Source organism: Gouania willdenowi, chromosome 10, assembly GCF_900634775.1.
Source record: "Gouania willdenowi chromosome 10, fGouWil2.1, whole genome shotgun sequence".
NCBI classification, from domain to species: Eukaryota; Metazoa; Chordata; class Actinopteri; order Blenniiformes; family Gobiesocidae; genus Gouania; species Gouania willdenowi.
Genome location: NC_041053.1, coordinates 40308601 through 40330830, shown reverse-complemented (window position 1 = coordinate 40330830; position 22230 = coordinate 40308601).

The following is a 22230-nucleotide window of genomic DNA, read 5'->3' as shown; positions in this document are numbered from 1 at the left end:
CAGCACCCAACTTAGATATAATGGTGGTGGCCGTGAGCAGAGGCAAGGAGTGAGTGGTTTTACCTAAAACTGGTGTTTAGGATTAACGTGTCTAAGGTTTAGCCCACAGTCCAAGGCCAGTGCATCCATGACCAATATTTCTGCAAGAACCACTTCTGCGAACCCAAGTGCCGCCCTGAGCCCGAAGGTGCAGCCAGGCTGGCAAAACCGACGGGAGCCAAGGAGCCCCAGGCTACCCCCCACAACCGAGTAGCTCCCCTAGATGCCCAAGAGACCCCAGGCCGAGAGGCAGCCACCGCCCCCGCACATACACCCGAGAAAGCCCCAAGGAGCCCAGGACCCTGCGCACCAATCCTAAGTCCCCCCACAACCCCCAACCCTCACACACGCCCCAGCACCCAACGCCCCGAAGAGGGGGCCCAAAGAGCCCCATCTATTGCCCCTTATAATAATAATAATAATGGCTTGGATTCATGTAGCGCTTTCTTCGAGGAGACTCAAAGCGCATTACAGAAACCATTACTCCAGTCACTCACACAGTTATACCGGTGGTGGTAAGCTACAATGTAGCCACAGCTGCCCTAGGGCAGACTGACAGAGGCGTGGCTGCCATTTTGCGCCTACGGCCCCTCTGACCACCACCAACGTTCATGCACAATTCATACTCACCCATACATGGCAACGTGGGTAAAGTGCCTTGCTCAAGGACACAACGACAATGACTCGGTTAGAGTGGGATTTGAACCCCCAACCCTCTCCACCACCGAGCCATGGTCGCCCCATAATAGATGTCCCTGTCTCCACATGACTGTTCTTCAATGTTCATGTCTGTGTTCAACCACCTTCAGGTATACAATGGGGGTCCCGAAAAGGTTGAGAACCCCTGCTTTAAAACATAAGTGAATATAAGTATTTGTAAGATAAGCTGAGTGTAGAATGCTTTAATCAGTTAACCTGAGGGATCTTCTCTCTAATCACCATCAGCTCATGCTGTGACAGGAAGCTCCAGGTGGACCTTATTGTCACCATTAGAAACCACTGTGAGCGCTAAAGGCTAACATATGATGCAAACTCTCACTTATTAGGTGACCTTTCACACAACTGCCTTGATGAACACTGGGAACACTGGGAACACTGGGAATACTGGGAATACTGGGAACACTGGGAACGCTGGGAATACTGGGAACACTGGGAACGCTGGGAAAAACGCTGCTCGTCTGGTTTTTGATATTTCTTTTTAAGTTTTAAGTCTGTAAAAAATGTGTTATTTTGATTTGGTTTTAAAGGGGACATATGGTTTAAAATCCTTCCTTTTTACATATAAATCATACAGTTATGGTCTATATAAAGCAGAACTGCAATGCTTGGGTCTGAATTCCTCATTATTATAGCTCTCTTTTCGGAGACAAAAACGTCAAAATGAAATGACTAATGAAAACTTTAGACTTAAATTAAATCACGTAGGCCATATCATCAAGGATCTAAAACGAGCACACAGCGCTAACATATGAAGACGGTGCAACTGCTAATGCTAACAAAACAATGACAGGGACGTCTTATCATCACACTTTTTAGCGTTATTTACAGCTTACCGAAGTGCTCTGTTCGTCATCTCCAAAGATAGAAGGAATTGAACCCTCAATCAGACAAAGTCTTTCGGCAAATCCTTCTTTATATAAAAATTGCTCGAAGTGTTGGGCCTGGAGATGATGTACTAATCTGGCAGTTCTGCTGCAAATACTGTGACGTTATTGTTCAAAAAACGTAATAGAGAATAGAAAAATTGAAACAGATTGAAAAATATGAGCAAAACAGAAAATAAAGATATCTACAGAGCATCTGAAGAGACTAATTTGAACTTTTCTGTACTTCTATACACTCTAAATATACAACAAAATGCATTTACGGGCTAAAAAAGAGGATTTAGAATGATATGTCCACTTTAAAACGTAATAACCAAAGAACGAAGGGTACATGGGTTCAATTACAATTGTAATAATGTCATAAATGTAATTAACCATCAGTTACGCTATTACAATTATAATTGATCCCAACCCTGTCATTAGCGCCTCAGCGCGACCTCTGTTGTTTGTGAACGTCTCTTTGTGTTGGAGAGAAGTTCCATTCGCTTTGTGGGTGTTAGTAAAACACAGGATGGATGATGTGTGTAGGTTTACACACACACACACACACACACACACACACACACACACACACACACACACACACACACACACACACACACACACACACACACACACACACACAGCCTTTATTAAGGCTTCCCTCCAGGAGTTGTGTGTGTAAACACACACACACAAATAAAGTGTTTGACTCTAGTGTTAAAAGGGCAGCAGTGGATATTTGAAAGCTAAACACACACACACACACGCACACACACACACACACACACACACACACACACACACACACACACACACACACACACACACACACACACACACACACACACACACACACACACACACACACACACACACACTCCAAAAATTACATGAAACAACATCACAAAGGACAACCAAAATACACAAAAAGTGCTCCAAAAACAAACAGAATGACTATTAAATACACACAGTGTGTATGCTATGAATCTAGATTGGATTCATCTCTGTTAGCTGGCTTGAACTAACCAAACATTCCTTTCCAGATGTGAGCTTTACTACGAATGTCGATCAAAACGCGCTAATTTAACGCTGCGTTCACACCGGATGCATCACGTAAGTCCAGATTACATACAGTCAATGGATAGATGCGTCCCAGATGTGAAATCTTTCCAGTCAAGTGCGTTGGCCATGTGAGCGCGCTCCCAATTTTATGCATAATGGCAAGAGTTGAAAATATTGAACTCCTGCGACGAAAGCCAATCAGAGTCTTTGTTGACGATGACGTCAGGTCGTCAACACGTACACCGGTCCGTTAATTCAACCATGGAGTAGAAGCTGTGTGTGACCACCTGGAGCTGTATGACATGACCTTTATAACCGGGACCAGACTAGGAAGGATTAGACGTGGAGGAGAATCAGCGAGGAGGTGGTAGTAGCAGGTAAAAGTTCATAGTAGCACTGAGCTAGCATAGCATTAGCCGCTAATCACACCGGCTTTTTTCACTGGTGGTTTATGTTCATGAGAGGAGAAAAAGGAGCACAGCTTCTCGCTTCAGCAGGAAATGAAATTCATCGAGTTTGGTTGTGTCGCTGGTGGGCGGGGCTTCACTTCAGATTTGCCCATGAAGCGAATGGAGGCATTTTAAGATCCTGCGGACCCTGAGGTAGGTTTTGTGCGGCAGACGTGTCCTGCGCCGCAGAAGACGCATTCGGTGTGAACGCAGCATAAGACAAGTGATTTCACCCTCGTACGTGCACGCTCACGTGGAAGGGGTGGAGATTGCAGCGTCCGACCAATCAGTAGAGAGAACTGGTAGAGCGTCTTCACAGGAGGAACAGTTTATGATCCTAAATATAATGAATATAAATCTATGATGACAGGGAAGAGCAACAGTAGTGCAGGAGGCGGAGCTTTTATACTCGCTATCAGATCTGATCCATTTTATAATCTGGTCCTGTCGCTTACATGTCGCTTAAATTTAAAATGGTGTTGTAGTAAAATTAATTATTAATGCAGGAATTGATGAGTGTTAATGTTTACATTAGTGAGATTATAAACAGACATTCTGATAAATTTCACTTTCTGTGATACTGTGTTCATATAGATCTACATCATAAAGTGGAATATATTTTTATTTTATGAAGCAGTAACTTTGACTTGGTGTGATGTGGTAATCATTTCTCAGACGATCCTCAGCTTTCTCTCCTCAAGCGTCCCCACGAGTCAGAATAACTGGGTTCCTCAGCCACTTACCTGTGAGGAACATTCCCTGCCAGTGAAGGATGATCTCATTACACCAACGTGGCCATAAAAAGTCACATTTCATTGTGACTCCATTACTTCAGGGAGCGCCGTCCAATTCCACTCAGGTCTCCACATGAGATATACAAAATGAGCAAACACACATACACAAAAAACAAACAAACCAACAAATATGCACAACATTTTTCCAAATACACATGACAACAACAAATATACACAAAAATACCTTGAAAATGATACAATAACCACCAATTATTGACAAAATGAATCAAAGCACAAAAAAGCAACAACGCATTTGCAAAATAACTTCAAAAACACACAAAACACAACAACAATAAAACAAAATACTCGTGGTGTGCACACACAAACACTGGTGGTGTGCACACACAAACACTGGTGGTGTGCACACACAAACACTGGTGGTGTGCACACACAAACACTGGTGGTGTGCACACACACAAACACTGGTGGTGTGCACACACAAACACTGGTGGTGTGTATACACAAACACTGGTGGTGCGCACACACAAACACTGGTGGTGCGCACACACAAACACCCGTGGTGCGCACACACACAAACACTGGTGGTGCACACACAAACACTGGTGGTGCGCACACACAAACACTGGTGGTGCGCACACACAAACACTGGTGGTGCGCACACACACACGTTTCATTATCGAGTAGTTAACCTGTCAGAGTTTGTGTTTTATTGATATTAAACTAAAGTTTCCACAGGTTCCTCAAAGCCGAGCTGTGGAGTTCATTGTAAAGATTGAATCAGTTGAACGACCAATGAGCAGAGTGCTATCTGACCCTCTGACCCTTTACAGGAATGATTACAGGAAGTTTGGTCCATGTAGTCATTACATTAGTTAATGGATGTAAAAATGTCCCTATATAATACACATGAATCCCCTCTAGACTCATTAGACCAGGGAATGTTTCCAATCCCTGTGTCTTCATTAAATTATCTCCATGATCACTGATGGGATGGTCCTCATTATCTTCATTATCCTCATGGTCCTCATGGTCCTCATGGTCCTCATGTTCGTCCTGCTGTGTTCGTCCATAAGTTGTGAGAAACATTATTGTTGGAATTGCAACAGGCTTAAGCTTGGGAATTTTGAGAACACAAAAAAAATTAAATTAATATTATATTATTATTAATTACCATGGGAAAAAATTACAACTTTCAAAACTTATGGAATTTTACAATCCTAGTTGATTTATAAAGCTTTGAATTTTTAGTAGTAACAGTATTTTAGGACTACTAGTACCAGTGTTAATTTTGTCAACTAAATATTGATAATAACAAGACTATATTATCAAAATATATTCATATTTCTGTGGACTCATCAAAACTTTTGATTCAGATCAATAAAATTATTTTGGATCAATTTTTTCAAAAATCTATAAATCCCTAGCCTGAGCTTGTATTACTGAACACAGTACAACAGCACTAATTCATTTGTGAAAGTAGTGAATATTATATATTATTTCTGGAAGTTTTTGTCATTAAAATGCTTTTAATCACTGTTTTACATGTGGTTCTGTACGGTGCCATCGTTGTTGTGGAACGTCAGACGAATGATTTCAGAGAAAGTCTGATTTTGTCATGTAGAAGCTCCGCCTCCAGGTTGTAACCCCCAGTCCATTAAACAAAGGGTGATTCCCTCCGATCTCCTTTCCTATCCACTGTTCCTTAAACCATGGATGACATCACAGGGTTAAGGAAAGGTGTTAGGAGACTTCCTAAAGGAGTTAGGAAAAGGCCATCATGTTTGTTTTGACAATCAGACGCACTTCCACTAGGTACTTCCGCAGGTAATAATCCGACAGCGGTGAAAGTTAGTGACGTCTGCCGTGGTGAAAAAACTAGAAAGTTCCATAAATGGACTAAAAGCACATTTATAACACTTTCCACTGATATAATCTCAAAAATTACAAGGTTTGAATGTAAATCAAAGGAAAAGAGGTTACCATGGCTACGAGGAACTAAAGGTAAACTAAAAGAACGTCACATTGAGAATGGTTGATCACACTCACCTTGCACTCATTAATATGAATTATGTTGAATAAAACATAATGTGGATAAAAAATGTCTCTGATCCATTTTTATGGCAGTTATAATCTGATAATATGTCTTACATATAATATTATATGGGTTTTACATTATTTGAAATGGGTCAAAGCATATTATTGCATTGGTAACTTACATGATCTACATACCTTGTCGATCTTGTGAGTTTCCGTGAGTACTCGGGGGGGTGTGTCCCTTTAAATGTTGTCGATGCATTGATTTGTGGGTCATCATTATGTGGTCTCCTTTGGTAAAGGATGTATCAGTGTTTCCTAGGCTAAAGGAGGTAAAAAAGGAAACATTGAGCCTTTCCTTAGCTTTCAGAGAATTGGAATGCTCCTTATCACTTAAACACTTCCTGGGGTTAAGGAAAAGTGGTGAGGCAAGGCAAGGCAAGGCAAGGCAAGGCAAATTTATTTATATAGCGCATTTCATACTCAAGGCAACTCAATGTGCTTTACATGATAAAACATTCAATTGTTTAAAATCAATAAGAACATTTAAAATCAATAAGAACAATTAAAATCATCAGTAAAATCAATTAAAATCATCAGTAGAATCATCATTACATCAACAACATGACAAAAAATCTCTCTCTCAATCATATGCAGTAGAGAAAAAAAGTGCCTTTAACTTTGATTTAAAAATGTTCACATTGGATGCTGACTTCAGCTCCGCTGGCAGTTTGTTCCACTTCTTTGCAGCATAACAACTAAAAGCAGCATCACCATGTTTACTGTGAGCTCTGGGCTCCACTATCTGACCTGTGTCCATAGATCTGAGAGACCTGCTGGGTTCATACCTGACCAACATGTCACTGATGTATTCTGGACCAAACCCATTCACAGATTTATACACCAGCAGCAGAACTTTAAAGTCTATTCTGAGGCTGACTGGGAGCCAGTGTAAAGACTTTAAAACTGGAGTAATGTGCTCTGACCTCTTTGTTCTGGTTAAGACCCGAGCTGCAGCGTTCTGAACCAGCTGTAGCTGTTTGATGCTCTTTTGGGGGATTCCTGTCAGAAGACCATTACAATAGTCCAGTCTGCTGGAGATAAAAGCATGGACCAGTTTCTCCTGATCTTTCTGAGCCATTAAACCTTTCACTCTGGAGATGTTCTTTAGGTGGTAGAAGGCTGTTTTTGTGATAGATTTGATCTGACTGCTGAATGTAAGATCTGAGTCAATCAGAACACCAAGGTTTTTGACTTGGTCTTTAGCTTTTAAAGATCGAGACTCAAGATAATTGCTGACAGCAGTCCTCTTTTCCTTGTTACCAAAGACAATCACCTCCGTCTTGTCATGGTTTAGTTGAAGGAAGTTTTCACTCATCCAGCAGTTTACTTTTTCTAAACAGTCACACAACACCTCAATGGGACCATGGTCATCTGGGTTCAGTGATAGATATAGTTGTGTGTCATCTGCATAGCTCTGATAATCAACCTTACAGTTCTGTAAAATTTGTCCTAAAGGAAGCATATAAAGGCTAAACAGAAGAGGTCCAAGAACAGATCCCTGAGGAACCCCACAGGACATTGGTAATCTGTCAGATTCAAAGTTTCCAATGCTTACAAAATAGCTTCGCTCCTCCAAGTATGACTTAAACCATTGCATTACTTTTCCATTTAGTCCGACCCATGTTTGCAATCTGTGCAACAAAATTGTATGATCTACAGTGTCAAATGCAGCACTTAGATCCAACAGAATGAGAACAGATACTTTTCCTGAATCAGTGTTCAACCTTATGTCATTGATCACTTTGATAAGAGCAGTTTCAGTGCTGTGATGAGAACGAAAACCTGACTGAAATTTATCAAATATTTTGTTGAATGTTAAGAATTGACTCAGTTGGTTGAAGACCACCTTCTCAATGATCTTGGCCATGAATGGAAGGTTGCTGATTGGTCTATAGTTAGCCAGTATAGAGGCATCCAGTGTTCTCTTTTTTAACAGCGGTTTCACAGCAGCTACTTTCAGGGATTTTGGTACGGTGCCTGATTGGAATGAGCAGTTAATTATCTGACACAGATCAGTGACAATTGACTTTACAACAGTTTTAAAGAAGTTTGAGGGTATTGTGTCAAGGCAACACGTTGATGGATTCAGCTGCTGAACAGTTTCCTCTATTGTTTTTGGGTTCACTGTAATAAACTCTAACATTGTAATTGACTCATCCCTCAGTGGTTGAAGCTGTTCAAGCTTTTTGTGATTTTGCTGGTTTGTTCTGATGTTTGACCTTATTGATTGTATTTTTTCATTGAAATATACAGCAAATTCATTGCATTTTCCAGCTGACAGTAATTCAGGGGCTATCTGATCTGGGGGGGTTGTGAGCTTTTCAATTACAGAAAACAACGTGCGAGAGTTGTTGACATTTTTGGCAATAATTTCAGAAAAGTATTGCTGCCTTGCTTTGAACAAGCCATCATTGAATTTTCGCAGACTTATTTTGTATAGTTCTAGATGAATTTGGAGTTTTGTTGATCTCCATTTACGCTCAGCTCTTCTACAGTCAGATTTCAAATTCTGCATTATCTCAGTCCTCCTCCAAGGTGTTTTCTGTGTGTTTGGTTTTCTCTTAGTTTTGATTGGAGCCACCACATCTATGACATTACAGACGTTTCTATTATACTCATCCAGAAGATCATCAACTGAGGAAAGGAGATAGGAGGGACTATTCGGATGCAGCAAGACTGGACTTCCTGGTGACGATGCAGCCTGTGGGCGGGGCGAAAGAGTCCACATGTGAGGTGCAAGCCGCTGATTGGCTGAAGAGGTTTCGCTCAAAGCTTTCCTCTGACTGGTTATTGGATGAACAGCAAATGGGTGGGTCTCGATTAAAATGGTTGGGTTGTTGGATGGATTGTTGATCATGTGACTTTCAATCAATCAATCAATCAATCAATCAATCAATCAATCAATCAATCTTTATTTGTATAGCGCCAAATCATAACCAATGGTATCTCAAGGCACTTTACAGTAGAGCAGTCTTAAGGACGGACTCTTCATTTTATGGATACACACATATGCATATATACGTATATACACATACATATGTATCCCACACCCAACATGAATTCATCATGGCGGCAGATCAAATACGATCACGTTTGTGGCTTTTTGTTATGTTGAAAATGGTTTGTCGCTGTGTTAATGTTTGATTGATAATAAAACAGTTTTTAAACAAAGGTGAAATGAAAAAAACCATATAAAAGAGTTGTTGTGGTTGATTTCTGCTCCAAAGCTCACAGACGGTTCAAACAGATGCAGCTTTTCTTGCTCAGGGTAATAAAAGGAAGGCGGTTCTATTGTGAGGAACTGTTAAGACGTTGTGATACGGCTGGAAATGAAATAAATCAGAAAATGAAGCTGCAGTGGACACGTCAACACATCATCCCGTTCAAACAAAGCAGAGGAAATAAGCAGATGAAACGTAGCCCCCGTTTTCTCTCGTCTGTGACCTTTTTTTTAATGGATTTTCTCTTCCTTTGGCACAGGCGAATATGATATGCATTGATCTGAGTGTGACGGGCGCCACACGGGGCAGCAGCTGCTCATGTGCAAACACAACACAATTTCACCTGTGACAATCTCCATGTTTCCCTCCTTCCTGTTTCTCATTTCATTTTTTGGCGCCGTGTCAGCTTAAATATGGATTTTCCTGAAGGGATGTGTGACTGTGGCGCATGAAACACTGTTTTACAGAGAATCTGACACACACATTTATGGAAAGAGCAACTTTGGTCATTTTCTGTTAATGAATGATTTACAGTCTACTAAGTAAAAATTGCTGCTCGGAAGTTTGTTGCACCAAACTTTTACGACAATGTTTAAAGTGGAGATCAAAACAAACTTTCAAGCAGCAGTTTCATTTTTGATTTATTGATCTTTAAGGCCTACACTTTGTCTTTATCTGATAAAAATGTATTGATCTCCAGGTGCTTTAAATAAACTTAGAGAAACCTGCTCCTTAGTGCACAAAAAAGGTGAAAAAATCACTTTGTAATGGTTTTACTACAGTCTGTTTCCTTCCTCTCTTGTTATTCCACATTTTGTAAAAAATCAGCTCCAAACGGGACAGTTGGATTTTGCCCCTTATGACGTCACATCGCGGAAACTCCTCCTCCTGAAAATCCTGGCTCCTCCTGCCCTATAAGAATGTGAGCTCCTCCCTCTCAATCTACCTCACAGCTAAAACAAACACTGCATTTTATTATAGAATATACATTATACTTTATTGTCCTATGTAACGGTACATACACAAATATGTTCTCTGTATTTAACCCCTCCCTGAGGAGTAGTGGGCAGCGGGTCGTCCTCTGGCCCTACGTCACCGGGAGGAGGAAGTCAGTGTCCCGTCTATAGACACGCCCACTCGTGAATATGCATAAGTAGGATGCAAATCAGTCTGTTTGTGTAGAGTTGCTCAGAAAGTGACTTTCCAGATGCTAAAACTCTGGAAAACAGGCGAGTTTGGGAAAATAAACTAATATAATAATACTGGACCTTTAAAGTTTCAAACAGGTCCTGGACAAGCCCCCGCATGTTCCATGCTTGAAGCCTGGGGCTGTTGTGGATATTTTGGCCTCTGGCTGTTATTAATTCCCCCTCTTTGGTCCTGTTTTGGCATCTGCTGGTTTTATACGAGTGAAATCTGTGTTGGAGCTGAAGTTTCTGAGGAGTGAAGGAAGCTGAGGGCAGATGGAGATAAAGGAAATATTTTCCGATTCGCTCCTGATGAAGGCATAATTGAGTCCATTGCAGGCTTTTAGGCAGCACTCAGTCTACAGACGCCTCAGTGATATCACATTAGACCGCCTGAGAGTGCTGAGAACCACCAGTGTGACTGGGAGAGTCTGGATTTACATAATAATGCTAATTAGATTGTGTTGACCTGCACAGAGGGATAATCATGGAGAGTTTACCACTATAGCCAAAGCCTATCCGCCATTTTCTGGAGTTTCCTGCAGCTTGAACAAATATCAGCCTGAATAGGGACTTCCTGATCAACTACTCTATTACACAAGGATTTCAACATTTCACGTGAGGCACTATAGTGTGGTCTGTTAGGGGGATTTTAAAGTGGGATCGTGAAAATGGGTCTTCACGCATGAAATGTGGCACACCTATAGTTTTTGACCTGCTGAATTCAAATCTGTTGGAAGAGAGAGACAATTCTCAATGGGGTCGCGATATTGGACTCTCAAAAACTGTTTTTTCCGTTAATAGGCAACAAAACATAATTAAGATTAAGAACACTTTTCTAAGGTCTTGGACCTCAGGGATTCTAAATATGATGCATATTTGACAGTAACCTTGACTGGCATCGCCAAAGTGGAAAATCCTATATGAATATTTAAAATTGCACATAGAAGACTGACATCATTTAAATATTCAAAGGTTGATTTTGCAATATGGCGATGCCAGTCTAGGCTACTGTTAGATTCACCATCTACAAAAAACAGTAGAAATGTCAAAATAAAGCAATACTTTTATTTTAAGTCTAAATGGATGAAAACACATATTAATTAATAATCACATGAAGAACTAAACATTTAGTGCTAAATGTTTCACTGTTTCACTCTCAAAAAATCATTGTTTACATTTCAATCTCCAATAAGGAGAAAAATAAAAGGCACTGTCCGTGTTGCTGATTGAAGTACTGAGAAACAAAATAACATAGTATTCTGGCAATCAACGTGTTCACATTTTTGATACAATTAATACATTTTGTGTAATTTTGTTGTAATTTTGCACATTTTGCTGTCAATTAGTGTATATATGTTGTAATTTTTAGTAGTTTTGTGGTCGCTTTGTTGTTGTTCTTTTGTCATTTTGTTTATTTCTGTTGTTAGTATCTATATTATTCTGTCATGATATGAAATTGTATTTGGCTGCTTTATTGTTTCTAGAGTCATTTTGTGTATTTTTGTTGTTTTGTATATTTTTCTTTGAAAATTATTTTGCTGTTATCTTTATTTCTAGTATAGGCTGCTTGTGTGTTTACAGTATTTTTGTTCTTATATATTTTATTGTCATTTTATATGTTTGTCATATTGTGTTTTTTGTTATTGTTTAATATATTTTTCTGGCATTTTGTGTATTTCTGTAGTCATTTCTAGTAGTTTTGTGGTCCCTCTTTTTTGTTGTTGTTCTTTTGTCATTTTGTGTATTTCTGTTATTGGCATCTATATTATTCATCTCTATTATTATAGCAAATCATATTTGGCTGTTTTAGTGTTTCTGACTCATTTTATGTATTTTTGTAGTTTTGTATATTTTTCTTGGACATTGTGTATTTCTGTTTTTGTTATCTAAATAAATGATTCTGCTGTTATGTGTATTTCTAGTAGACTGCTTGTTTTCTACTATTCTGTGTATTTATATTGTCATTTTGTATTTTTTTGTGTGTGTATTTTTGTAGGCATCCTGTTTGTTTAAGTAATTTTTTTGTGGTTTTATTGTCATCTTGTGTATTTTTGTTGGCTAGAAATCTAGCTTTTTTTGGCTAACTCTGGCTCATTTACAGCATGTCTGTCTATTATTGTACATTGTCCTGTTGAAAACCTGATCAGATTTATTGATAATTTCAGTTTGATTCACATTTATCTATAAAGCAAGGGAGCTCTGTCTGTGTGTGTGTTTGTGTTTATGTGTGTCTGTCTGTCTGTCTGTGTGTGTGTCTGTGTCTGTCTGTCTGTCTGTCTGTGTGTGTGTGTGTTTATGTGTGTCTTTCTGTCTGTCTGTCTGTGTGTGCAGATCTGTGTGAATGATTGGCTACATTGGGAGCTTTAATTTCCCTTTAATTCAGAATGAAAATTAAATCCTCTTTAAACTGACCTTGTAAACACTTAATTCTGAATGAAAATGGCCATTCTGAATTGAATAATTCCTTGATTTTGTTGATGTTTAATTCCACTTTGAATTAATTCCGGTCATTCTGCGCATGCTTGTCATCTAATCAGAACCCTTCTAAACCCTTACACCTAAATCGGAATTAAATAAAGCAGAATAAACCAGAATAAATCCTAACCCTTAATTCCCGAATTAAAAAAACATCATGTAGCCTCGAGCAATGAACGGTTATAATGATCAATAAGTTTTACATAGGAGGAGCAAAACTGCTGCGATGCTTTAAGATGAGGAGCGTGATCTACCAGGATGACTTTGAAGTCTTAACATTAGCCACATTTATGCATTAATGGAAGAAACGTGTGTATTTGTGGGCAATTCCTTCACATTCTGAGCAGTGAATGACGCAAGTGCAAAGTTTCCAAGGAAAGAAACATAGCCTCTATAAATATTCATGATATTTATAAGCTTTAAAGACACTCATCACCATGGGAACGTGCTTTTAAAGCCTGTTTTCTTGCACAGGGAACGAGGGAACATCCCTTATTATCAATGAGTGTCACTCCCCGTGTGATGAAAGTAGATGTTTGTCTAAATGAACTCGTTTCTCAGTGTTTCTTAGAATGTATCGTAAAAAAAAAACAGCTCAGTTCATGTAAAGCACTTAATGAAAACTGATATCTGTGTCTGTCTGTGGACAAGCACGTATAGCAAAGCCTTGTGTTTACAGCTTCTTTAACCAGGTCTTCTTTTCACTTTGTATTTTAGTCAGCCCCGCCCCTTTACCCTTTAACCCAGTGCTTCTCAAAGTGTGGGGCGCGACAAACTTTTAAATTTCATGCCAAATGCCTTTCTCAGATCAATAACACTAAACAAGCTTTAGATTTAACATGTATATTTAAATGTAACATTTAGATTTATCATTTAGATTTAACATTTAATCATTTAAATTTAGATTTAACATTTAGATTCATTATTTAATATTTATATTTAACATTAAGAATTTAGCTTTCGATTCAACATTTATTGTTTATTTAAATGTAACATTTAGATTGATCATTTGGATTTAAAATTAACATTTAGATTAATTATTTAATATTCATATTTAACATTTAGCATTTAGCTTTAAAATGGTTAGATTTAACATTTCAGTTTAATATTTAAATTTAACATTTACTCATTACCTAACACTTTTACATTTGGTTTTCATGCAGGTAATTAGTTTAATTTAGTTTTAATTTAATTTAGCTGACCAATCAGATTAAACATAACGCATCACATCATAGTCGACCAATCAGATTAAACATAACGCATCACATCGTAGTCGACCAATCAGATTAAACATAACGCATCACATCGTAGTCGACCAATCAGATTAAACATAACGCATCACATCATAGTTGACCAATCAGATTAAACATAACGCATCACATCATAGCTGACCAATCAGATTAAACATAACGCATCACATCATAGCTGACCAATCAGATTAAACATAACGCATCACATCATAGCTGACCAATCAGATTAAACATAACGCATCACATCGTAGTCGACCAATCAGATTAAACATAACGCATCACATCATAGCTGACCAATCAGATTAAACATAACGCATCACATCGTAGTTGACCAATCAGATTAAACATAACGCATCACATCGTAGTCGACCAATCAGATTAAACATAACGCATCACATCATACCTGACCAATCAGATTAAACGTAACGCATCACATCATAGCTGACCAATCAGATTAAACATAACGCATCACATCGTAGTTGACCAATCAGATTAAACGTAATGCATCACATCATAGACGACCAATCAGATTAAACGTAATGCATCACATCATAGCCGACTAATCAGATTAAACATAACGCATCACATCATAGCTGACCAATCAGATTAAACATAACGCATCACATCATAGCTGACCAATCAGATTAAACATAACGCATCACATCATAGCTGACCAATCAGATTAAACATAACGCATCACATCATAGCTGACCAATCAGATTAAACATAACGCATCACATCGTAGTTGACCAATCAGATTAAACGTAATGCATCACATCATAGACGACCAATCAGATTAAACGTAATGCATCACATCATAGCCGACCAATCAGATTAAATGTAATGTATGGCACCAAAACTGCATTAAATGCAGGTTATTTTCTCAGTTTTTTAGAGTTCATAAATGTATCTATACTGAGAGTCTGACTAAAATATTTATATATATTTTGAATTGAATTTATTGGTGTTATTTTATTTTAAATAGAATTATACAAACCTTTTCATTTTCTACAGATGACTTTGTAGAACATAAATTAAGTTGCAATTCTGGTAAATTATGGTCTCTTCCTTTTTTAGTTTCTACATGAGATGTTTACTGTACGCAAGGGACCCGTACCAAGATTTATTACCAACAATATAAACATGGGGGTGAAAATTTTAGTAACTTTTACTTTGAGTACTATCTAATTGAGCTACTTTTTTCTTTGTACATGAGTATCTTATGTATGACTTACTCGTACGTGTACTTGAGTACATTTCACTCCAGTAACAGTACTTCTACTTGAGTAGATACATCAGAACTCTTTCTATTTACACCTCTGGTTAAAATTGCCTGGCCCTGACCGTTGCTGTGCAGCAGCTGTAATTTAATTCTAAACTCTATAATAGATATAAATAGATAGACACAGCCCTCCCCCACACGCTGACACTGAACCCATCTCTCACTCCTCCTGATGTTTCCTCATCTCTGACAGATTATCAGCCTTTTCTCACGGGGCTGAATCTTTTTCTTCCTTTTTTAGTCTCCTCCCCCTCCTTTATTTCACTGCGTGTTCTGATGATGACGGTGACCTTCACAGAGAGCAGCTCTGCCCTCATTATCACCGTCTACCAGGGGACAAACCAGCAGAGGTGGGCGGCCACCGTGGCTTCACTGTCCTCAAAATACGTTCTCACTGCTGGTCTCCATCCCTCCCCCCACCACCCCCTTCATCTTCTCCAGATATACTGTACGAACCCCAAGTCGCCACAATTGTGCACTACTATACTACTAGTATAAATGTTTGCTAACCTAATCTATATTACATATGTTTCATGCTTCAGATTCCAGACGTGTGGAAAAGGGAGACGACCATCATTCATGGCAGAAATGACAAGGAAAAGGAATTTTAGAACGAGAAAGGGGGGGGGGGGGGGGGGGGGTCATTTATTTATGTACATCAGTGGTTCTCAACCTATTCAGCACTCGACCCCCAAAATAAAGGTCCCATGAGAGCTGGGACCCCCACTGTAGCTGAAGGTGGTTGAACACAGACAGGACCATCTATAAGGGGGAATACAGGGGGTCAGATTGTTGGGGTCCATCCATAAAATCAGTAAAATGATGGTCCATTGTTCTATGAATGTGTGGTAACCACATATTTATTTATCTGAATAATATCCACTGTTATCCAGGAACGTTTAGTATTATTATTATAGTCATCTTAAAGATGGAAATCCTGGTTTTAATCACTAATAAAATGGGTTCAAAGTGACCAAAAATGGTAGAAAAGATGGTGAAATGGGATTTTAAAAACCACAGAGTGGATGAAAACAGACAGAAAAAAGTGGTAAAAAGGGTTTAAGTAACAATATTGGAAAAAAATTGTTTAAAATGGCCAAAATAAGCACAAAATATGGTGAAAATGAATTAAAAGTGACAACATTGTGTCAACATATGTGACATTAGGTTGAAAAGTGATGAAAAGGGTTTAAAGGGGCTGAAAATGTGCAGAAAACGCATTGAAGTTTGTCAGAAATGGAAGTAATGTAGCAAAACATACATTAAAAGGAGCAAAAATATGGCAAGAAAAGTGATGAAAATAGGATAAAATATGGGAAGAATTGGTGTAGTTGCAGAAAAAAAGGTAAAAAAAAAAAAGGAAAAATGTGTGTGGCCTCCTTCTGGGTCCTCCTCCTGTGAGACTTGTTCAGCGTCTCTGCCGTTCCAGGAAATAACGATGTTTAATCATTTAAGCTATGAAACGCACAAAATGCTGACACTTTCAAACTTATAGGTACTGTAGGCTATCGAAAATTATATTATGATTAAAACAAATAATCAAAATATCAATTCACCCATTGGGGAGGCACTGCCTACCTTGCCTACCCTGACTGCACGTCACTGGCGCAGACCTCCGCCAAGTAGGTCAAGCTCAGCCAACACGTCACGGTAACACGGTAAACTCAGGATCACCATGACTACCTGTCAACATTGAGCTGTGTTACTATGACACTGTTTGGTAGCCAGAACATCACCAAAATGTAATCACCTGTTCCTTGTCCCATTTATCAATTTTCCTGAAAATTTCATCCAAATCCGTCCATAACTTTTCAAGTTATCTTGTTAACAGACAGACATACACACAGACAGACAGACAGACATACACACAGACAGACAGACAGACAGACAAACAGACATACACACAGACAGAGAGACAAACAGACACAGACACAGACACAGACAGACAGACAGACAGACAGACACAGACACACAGACACAGACAGACAGACTGACAGACACAGACAGACAGACAGACAGACAGACAGACAGACAGACAGACAGACAGACAGACAGATGAAGGGTAAAACATAACCTTTCCGCTCTTTGCTTTGTACAAATTGTTGCACATTTGTTTTCATTCTTTGTGAAGCGAAACTCGAGACGTTCTATATATTTATTTTTATCTATTTCTTTATTTTTATGTAGTTTCAGAAAAAGGTTACAAATAAGCAAAAATGTTCTCAAATTGTTAAACAATTCTGTTTCTTGAAGGTATCTGGGGACCCTCTCCCAGTGTCTTGCGACCCCAAATGGAGTCCTGACCCCATGTTTGAGAACCTCTGAGGTTGTTTTTCCTGCTTATTAGTGGCTAAAACAACATCTCACTCATGTGAACCAATCAAATAAAGTGTGTGTGACATTTAAGCTTTTAATAAACCACGTTCTCCTTCATGTGTGTCAGAAAGTATCTGTAACGTGTGTGTTGATATCAACATATTAATCACATTAAACACTGTTCTGCCAAACTGAGTCTGAGCGCCTCCCTCCTGCTAATCGGGGGAGGGGCCAGATGGAAGCCCCTCCCACTGTGAGTGTGCACACCTGATTCTGTTAATGAGTCTAACCTGTGGTGAACAATGGCAGTGCTAGCTTAGCAGCTACAGTGGAAATAGTTGAAATGTTTGATGAACATCTCATGGTAAGATCCTCTAAATATAACCACGGGTTTATATAAACTTCTGTTGGTTGAATACTTCATTCAAAAGTAACAGAATTAAACATTGTTTATGATGAACACTTAAGTTAAATACATTTATTGTTCATTTCTTTGTAAAGTTTGTAAAACTGTTTATTTTTTAACAGTAAATTCATGGAATGTTTACTGGTTTTGACGTACTTGTTTAATTTAAAGTTTTATTAAGCTTATTTCAAGTGCAATGTTAACTGTGTAGTAGTTGTTTAAATAGTAGTTTAGTAATTATCTACTTTGCTTTAAAATGCTGTGGTTTAAAACTGTTAAAAAATACCTGGATTAAAGTATATTAATATAAATTACTTAAAACAATCTGATTTTGTTAAAAACGTGTGGTTCAAAAGAATGATTATATATATGTGTGTATATATTCTGTTTCTTTAAGACTTGACAAATAAATATCATACACAAATGTTAAATACTGTTAAAATGTGTTTGTTAAATTGCAATTAAAATACTAATAATTTCATTATTTTTATTTTATTTAAAAACGCACAAAACGACAACAAAAAAAGAGACAACAAAAATACACAAAACAACAACATAAACACACAAAATTGCTAAATATATATATATATATATATATATATATATATATACACACATTTACTACAATAAAGTACAAATGACAACAAAAACACATAGAACACGAAGAAAAACACAAAATGATTACAAAATCACAGAACCACATTAAACACACAAATTACTACGAAACACACCAAATGACAAGATAACACACAAAAAAACTACAAAATATGTAATTTGACTATAGTAAGGCATAGTAAATGACAAGAAAAACCAACTAAACAAGAAAAATACACAAAGTAATTGCTGAAACAAAAACTAAATCACACAAAAAAAGATATATAAAATAAAAATAAAATCACATTATGGGTTGGATTCCCAGCATTAATAAGAAGCTGTGACATGTTCTCAGCAATAAAAATAAAGAATACGCTGAAAAGTAGCTTATTTTTCACTGGGATTCAAAAACTTTTCTCTAAAACTTTATTTTTGTGTGCAGGGTTTGCTTCTGCTAGGCTGTTGATATTTATATATTTATTTATTTATTTCAGCCTGAGTTTTAGTCACTGCCTGCAGGTAGAACTAGACACACACAGTGACAGTGAGCTTTAGATGAACCTCAGCACCAGAACACATTTTACACATTTTACAGAGTAGAAGCTTCAGTTTGATTAATTAGTACATTTTTTTTATAGATTCAGATTCTTAATACTTTATTAATCCCCAAGGAGCAATTCAGGTTCAGTTTCATCTCGTCCAAGAAAACATGAAAATACAATCACATATAACACTAATAACATGGGACAGGAACGGTAGAACTGTGGGTCGCACAAGGGCGGCGCCCCATATGTCTGAGATGAGAAGTGGAAAACAGGAGGTAAGAAGAGGGGGGAAAAAGGCAGGTCCCAAACTATGCTCCTTTAGTGAGGGGCACAGTGTGGGATTATGAAAAAAAAAAACTTCTCGGCACAAAAAAGTGACAAAAAAACCCACAATTGCAACAAAATTTGAGTAAATAGCACATCTGGGCGTTAGGGGGGGGGGGGGACTTGTGGTGGGAAGGATTGCAGCCAGCCGCTGTTACTCTTACTTGTTACTCTTTTTATGCACTTGAACCAAAAAGGACAAGAAATATGACAATTCAGACAAATGAACCACATAATTAAATAAATTTAAAAAAACGTGTTTGCTTGGGCGTAACAGGACAGAAAATGTCTGTTAGCTAACACTGTTTTGATGTTTAGCTTAAATTATTCCACGTGTCGGGAAATTCTACAGAATATTTAAAATTATTCTAGAATCTTAGTCATTTGCAAAGATGTAGTGAGACACTGAGACTGAGTGTACTATATTGGGCAACAATTGTAAAGTTGCACATGTTAAAATAAACTGCAACAAACCACGTTTAAAAAATTTATGTGAATTTTCCTATGTTACTTTTGACCAGATTTACGGCAAAATTTGTGAAATTTTTTATTTTTTTATTTTTAAATTATGTCAATGTTAAATCTAAATCTAAATGTTGAATAATTAATTTAAACGTTAAATATAAATGTTGAATACCAAATCTAAATCTAAATGTTACATATTAAATTCAAACGTTAAATCTAAGTGTTACATTTAAATATGAATGCTAGATCTAAATCTAGATGTTAAATACCAAATCAAAATTGAAATGTGACATATTAAATTCAAATATTAAATCTGTGTTACATTTAAATATGGATGTTAAAACTAAATCTAAATGCTAAATGCTAGATCTAAATGTAAAATATCAAGCCTAAATCGAAATGTTACATATCAAATTCAAACGTTAAATCTAAGTGTTACATTTAAATATGAATGCTAGATCTAAATCTAAATGTTAAATACCAAATCAAAATCGAAATGTTACATATTAAATCTAAGTGTTACATATTAAATTCAAATCTTAAATCTAAGTGTTACATATTAAATTCAAATCTTAAATCTAAGTGTTACATTTAAATATGAGTTAACACTAAATCTAAATGCTAAATTTTAGATCTAAATGTTAGATCTAAATGTTAAAAGTAAATGTAAATCTAAATGTTAAATGTTGAATCTAAATCTAAAAGTTCAATGTTGAATCTAAATCTAAATGTTTAATCTAAGGATAAAATTTGATATTTGGTATTTAGATTTAATATTTGTACTTAAATGTAACATTTAGATTAAATTTATTTTTTTCATTTTTCACATACGCTTCTTTAAACATGGTTTGTTGCAAAAAGTTACTGTTTATTTTAGCATCTGCAACTTTACAATCGGTACCCAATAGTACAAAGACATTTGCAATTTGATGAAATGGAGAATTTTCATTCTTTTGTGAACATTTGCCAAGGGTTTGGAGGTTTGTCCATGTTTTATAGAAAATGTAATTTCAGCTTCAAGAAATAATGGCTAAAAACTGTGAAGTGTCTTGTTTACGTGAGGATTGCTGTCACCAAAGCCCATTTAAAAATCTGCCACTTTAGTGGAGGGTTTACAGTTTGGCTCATTTTCAAACCTCTAACAATCAGAGTTAAAAAAAAAAAAAAAAAGGTGCATAAAATAATCCAACAAATGGTGTTTTGGCTGCTTTCATTCACATTAAAGAAGGTGGTAGTAGTCTACGCTATAAAGTGAGTACTGAGAGGAATAAACAGCTTGTGTAATATTGGCCCACTTTTAATCTCATAGACAGCTTTATTTTCCTCATTTTTATGTCGTTGTGATGGATTGTTGTTGCCACTCATCTCTCATGTGTGGAGACATCCACACAAATGTTAGTCGTTGGTGTGAATCACACAGAAGCCATTGAGAAAAATAATCACCGTTCATTTCAACAGCTCATTTCCTTCCACGGAACATCATTACCCATGATTCATTTCAATCACAATTGGCTGCCGGGCTGCTGCTGAACAGGAAAGGAGATGATTAGAGAAAGATTCGATGAGCTGATACGATGGGATTATTATGCTGCTCACATCGGTCTGCGGATCACTTTGTGCATCCAGAGTTTGATCCAAAAATAGAAACGATTGATATCAGTAAAAGATCTGTTTCTATTCATCATTACATCCACAATGACCTGTTCAAAACACACAAAATGACTACAAAAACGCACAAAACGACATCAAAAACACAAAGAGAAAACAAACATAATAAACAACAACATAAACACACAAAATTGCTAAAAAATATATATAAATTGACTACAATTACATACAAATGACTACAAAAACACATAGGACACCAAGAAAAACACACAAAATGACTACAAAATCACACAAAACGCACAAATAACGACCGAAACACACAAATGACTACAAAAATACACAAAACAACATAAACACACAAAATTGCTAAAACAAATGTATAAATTAATTAAGGATAACACACTAAACAACAACAAAAACCCCAAATGAATAAAAAAACAGATAAAATGATGGAAACAGACACAAAATGGCAAAACACACAAACTAAACAACAAGAAAAATAGCGATACCTAAAATTATTCCAATGTCACAAACAAACACGACTCCAAAAAGCACAAAAAATTCAC